Raw genomic sequence first — 6,000 nt, 5'->3', positions numbered from 1 at the left:
ACATGCAGCTCGAATGTTGTACACTCATCCTTCCATTACATTTCAGTAAGCATCATGGTTAGAAAAAAAGTTGGGGGTACTGGAATGCAAAAAACCTCATTCAAAAAAAGTGTACACTCATAGTCCTGTCCTACACTGTGCGAACAAATGATGATCCATGTAACCCGATAACTCTCCTGTGAGCCTATCCATAAACCTTAAGGTGGCCCACACCTTCCATGCCCTCAATTTATAATTCAATTATTGTCTCATCAAATGACTATGTCCTTTCAGAGAGCATGGTGCGTGCACCTTAAAAGGCTGTTCATTCACCCCTTAAATTCATTAGCTGAACATCTCTCCCAAGGCACTGACTGAACAGAGTTAAGTATGCTACTTAGAGGCACAGGGGTGACTTCCTCCCTTTCTCTCCAGCCCTCCCCTCATTGATTCTGTCTTAGCAAGGCTAACTATGATGGTCATTGGGGTATGTAAGCAGGGCCGGACGGGGCTACTGCACGGCACGGACATCTCCTGGGCCATTGGTCATGGGTTAAGACTATCATATTAACTGCCATGCTCTGCACTGCAGACAGAGGCTTGGGATGCACATTATCCATGGCCTGCAATTTACTTTAATTAGCTTGAATTGTGTGCATCTGCGTACAAGTGGAATCAACCAGGGCAAAATAGAGTATTAAAGAAAGAAATACTGTCACACTGCAACAGCTGACACAGATAAGTCAAAATGGTCTTAAAATACTAGATGGTACATCTTTATTCAATATTTATTTTCAATGAATACATGTATTTTACCCCCCCCCCCCCCCCAATCCCCTTCTCTTGTAGGACAATTGACTTGCGGTAAGCCCCTACAAGCAACATCTATTTTGACTATAGAAGTTACACATGTAAATGGTACATGGCATAATTGCTATTGTTGTAAAAATGCTATGAGGAGAGTGAGGCTGCCAGGAAAGGCGGACAGACAGATCCACTGTAATTAGAGCCAGTAAGAGCATATGATTTGTGGTAATTGCCTTGACAAGGGGCTGAGCGTAGCTCCACTTAATTACCTGTGCTTGCTCTTTCCTAGGAGCCCTGTGGGAAATGGGCTTTCATTTTTCATTGCTGAAATTGGAAGGATGTGGGGGTGGGAAATGTGTTCTGCTCCCCTCTGCATCTGTCAAAGTGACAAAAAAAATTCTCAAGTACAGTAAGCATGTGTCTTTACCGAAGCCTAGTGCACCATATTTCATATGATGACAGGCCATTTGCCTTTTAGATGCTGTACAGGTGCACTCTGCCTGCTTTGAGTATGGCATCCTCATCAGCAACGCAGAAAGCTAAGGACCCAATTCAATCAATCAGAGATAAAGGAAAACTGCATTTTGGGTTTACTCACAACATTTACTCTGTATTTTCATGTCAGAGGTGGTTTCAAGTCAATATCAAATGACAATATTGCTTTCTAACCAAGGCAGCAACAAAGAAGTGGCTGAAGGAGAAAAACACAAGCACCCAGGCAAAACCTCAGAAGCATATAGCCTACTCTGGCTGCTGCCAAATCAATTCATCCAATTTTCTCTACACTGTAAGATACCATGTACAAGTCCTCATGCCAACTACTCTGAAATCGAATCAGCATTCCCACCATGCGTACAATTCAATACAATAGAAAAATAGTACATATAAACTGGACACATCAATCATGGCTTTAAAATGACATCAAGCACATTTAGCCAACCTGGATGAGCAGGTTACAACAGCTCGGTGCTTCTCCCCCCTAGACGCACTGCTGTCATCAACGCAGTTGTAGCCTATTTTCGTGGAAGTTTCACAAAATGATTGCTACTCTAAAAATGACAAAGGAAGCAGAGAGCTAGAATGGATAGACTGATAGAACACTGAACACTATTGTGTTCTGTCAGAGCCAACGGGTCAGCAGCATGTGATCATGGCTGTGATCACCACTCATGGGTAAAAGGATTGCATAGGGAGAGTTCAGTGACCCCATGCTATGGCGCTTTCCTGTGGATGCATGCTGGAGACGAGGCTAGCGGTGGGGGAGCTCTGGCTGTGGCAGTGGTGGGGGAAAGGCGGTCTAGCTGTGGGGGAGCTCTGGCTGTAGGAGTGGTGGGGGAAAGGCGGTCTAGCTGTGGGGGAGCTCTGGCTGTAGGAGTGGTGGGGGAGAGGTGGTCTAGCTGTGGGGGAGAGGTATGTGCCTGACGGGCTTTGTGACTTAAGGCCACTCGCTGGGTCCATCTCTGATGTTGAGTTTCTACCCTTGTCTGAGATTGCCCATCCTTCATCATCCCCTACCTCGCCCCCCATCCCCCTACCTCCCACTGACTTCCTTTTGGTTTGATATCTAGCTCGTACACCAGGACATTGTAAGGCTTTTTGTATTCCAGCCGGCTTCTCCAACCGGGTTGTGCACCTGTGTGCCACTCAGAACAAAGATTCATAGCAACCAGAGAAGGAGAACGCATCTGTAGGATAACACCTGTCATATCTTTAGGAACACTCATTGAAAGTAGCGGTAACCAAAGCAATCACATCTAAATTGAATAGAGTTCCAGTGAATGGGCTGGGTTTACAAGCTTCACACAGAGGCACACTAATCATCCACAGAAACTCTCTGACACAAATAGAGGTGATAGAAAAATGGCATTGCCACATACAGATATATAGATGAATGTACTTACAATACACCAGTGGAGAAGAAGGCAATGCTCGGCATGTCACTTCACACAACCGAGACCTTGAAAAATAAGCGGGGAATTTAATTGTTCAATCGATTCACATTTTTTGTAACGTAATACAATTAAGTGACAGATCCAGAACTGAAATTCTTGTTTGCAATTCTGTTGCAATTCTAACAATATATCACATTAACATCTTGGAGCCTCAATGGTAACTTATTGCCGAGACCAAGCTGAATCCACACGTATGCAACATGCAAATATTACAATCTGTGTCTTTCTGCAAAGAAAATGTTCCTCTGACTCACTTCCAGATCCATAATTAAATGTTACATTTCCATGAACACTCACTCTGTTGGAGAAAAACAGACCCTGTCAGCCAGAACCCTTGAGATCTGTCTCTGAGAATTGTCTTCAGAAAGAAACAAAGGCAATGTTAACCCATTTCACACATTTACACGGGGCGTAAGCATGGCACTTTAGATGTCACTTTGTGTCAGGATAAATCATTTACATGCAAAACGGGTTAGACAAACATGCTTGCTTTTGAGCATGCAATGACTCATGTAATGTCTTTATCGACAGAGTAGCTCAGCCTAACTGATGACAGTACATCGTATCTTATTATCACATTAACCCACCTCAGACACAAAACTGATCAGTCTCAATGCCATCTGCTTGTAAGAACTCTGGAGAAGCCCCTATGTTAATGTTCAGCCTGGTTATTCTCTCTCGCTCGCTCTCTCTACTGCTCTCTCTCTCTGTTCTCTCTATGCTGCTTGGGGGCACCTGGTCACCCCGGTTCATTCTGTGTTGTGCGGAGAAAAACGTTCATTCTTCAGACCCCAGTGAAAAGGCCAGATCAAACAGTGGTCTCAGCCTTCCTTGCTGCTCAGTGGGGCATCGATGCTGAGGGAAGAACAACACTGTCACTGCCATGCGTGCTGATTGTGATTGCACTTCAGACACAGCGACAAATGGCTCCCGCTTTACACAGATTCTGCTGTGTTTTGATGTCCCTCTAAAATGTCCCTATGGCGCTATTCATTGTTTGTTTTCCCTTAAAAGCCGCAAAAATGGAAGGTGGAGGGGAGGTTTTGTGTGAAGGTACACCTTAAAAACAGCAGATTGCCCTCTTTGGGATAAAACACCACAGCATGATGAGCTCCTGTCTGAAGGTCTCAATAGTACTGGTTCCACACATATTCATTTAGAACATTACCTCGTATTCCTTTAAAGTATTTATGATCCAAAACAATGGACATGATGGCCAATCATTCCACAAAGGGAAGCCATTATAAGTCAAATGTACTACAAAGAAGGCAGCAAGCTATCTATGTGTGCTAAGAGGGGAATGGGTAAATACTTACCCCCTGGGTATCTTAGCAAACAGAAGATGGTTGCTATTGTACAATACAATTGGATTTATTTGATATTAAATACATTTGTTTGCTGTAAAGACATAAGCCTACAGTCTCAAACAATCTGTTGAAACAGATAATGTCTGGATGTGTTTGTAGGTGTGGGGGTTTGGTTTAATTTAAGGCATGTGTGGGGTTCACACATCAGTGAATTCAGACAGGTGTTTTCCCCTAGAGATAGCAACTGCATACTTCTCCTTTATCCCTGCATGCACTCGTTGGACATTATTAAGTCGTAACCAAGCTGCCTCTAATTGTATTCATTGGATCAATGCACAAACTGTCTTGTTTTAACACCTGCTGTAAATTACTGTATTTCCTGTGTACAGACTGCATATGTAGCACATCCTTTCTGGCACCGTTATGGGGAGTGTTTCGCCACGTAAATGTGTAATCGTGACGCTTTACAGACAACCTGCCAGCCAGTGTGTTCAACATAGACACCGTGCAGAAGTCTATGAGAGCTGAAATACGGCTATACGATGCTCAAATTGTATAGAGCAGTAAGATATAAGGATCATCTCTAAATATGAAGTCCTTTTAAACAACCTCCTCATCTAATAAATGCAGGAAGTTACAATTAGGACGACCCACACTGTAACCTAATTAGTAGTCTAAAACATGTATGCCTAACAAGTGAATGGAAACATTTTATTGCGCTTTGGCTAAAAAAAAAATTGTTCAAAATATATATTCCATTCGTCTAAAATGGCCCTGAGTATTAGGACTAAACCGCAGTGCTGAAAATGACTAGCCACGAGCAGGAACGTTTCCTTCTCTACAGCCTACACAACATTGGAGCTGTCCACCCCGGTGGTGCTGAAATGGTTAGCGAACGTGTTTTTAACAAGTTGCTTCAAGCTAAATAGACAAGCACGTGCTTTTTTGTGTTATCCGCCTATATTTTCTGGAAATGTGAGTAAATGTTCATGATATTTTCTTGATTTCCAAGGCGGACTATTATAAAGTAATTTACTTGCTATGGTCTTTCAAAAACAACTTATTTATGTAAGCTTCCAGAGATCATCAACGCGTAGCTTACTTGGCTATGGTCATGCCAAAACGAGTTCACAACTTCCCTGTGACATGACATTATACTCAATTACTTATCAAATGCAAAAAATGACAATGAATCATTATTTAAACCATCAAACTGAAGTGGCTATAGCTTGATGGTCGAGGCTGCACGGGAGCATGTGTTCATACAGTATATTAGTCCATAGTAGGCCTATAAGATATCAAATAGAACGATAAATGAGTCACCCTAAAACAAAAGTATTGTAGGCTTCCCTGAATAAAAGGCAACCTGGGACAAGATTGTCCATCACAAAAAAATATGAAGATGTAGCCAACTGGCTGATATTGGATTTGTCAGGGACAACTGTAATAAAGAGCTCTTCAAAACTAATTATAGCCATTATGTAAACACGACAGGGAAATTATCTTTCTTTGCGGGGGGCTTTCCTATAATCAATAGAACCTATTCCCAAGCCTTTAGTATTCTCATTCTAACTGTCAGAGAGAAACCAGAACAATCTCACATTGTGAAACAGAAACAAAATGATCACATTTTTTTTATGGAGAGTTTAACGGATATCGTAGGCTAGGCTACTAATAATAGGTTATTATTCACATTGCCCATTTCTCATGCGAAAATATAAAGCCACAGTTTATGCTATAGCCACCTTTACAAATAATGAAAACAAGTTGTGCTCGCTGAGTTCTACCTGTTGATGTGATCACCATCCCATCGGGCTTGATCTCTTGTGGTCTCACCCCTCGTCCCCCGTAATATCTGAAAGTGTGGTAGAGTATGAAAAAAGGAATCAATATGAAAGTCACATTTCTGAAATAGTCAAATGATCAACTCAACAGAGGCACATTAGCCCAGGATA

The sequence above is a fragment of the Salmo salar genome, chromosome 10 (genome assembly GCF_965601325.2).
Source record: "Salmo salar chromosome 10, fSalSal1, whole genome shotgun sequence".
Lineage (NCBI taxonomy): Eukaryota > Metazoa > Chordata > Actinopteri > Salmoniformes > Salmonidae > Salmo > Salmo salar.
Note: the sequence above shows the minus strand (reverse complement) of the source record.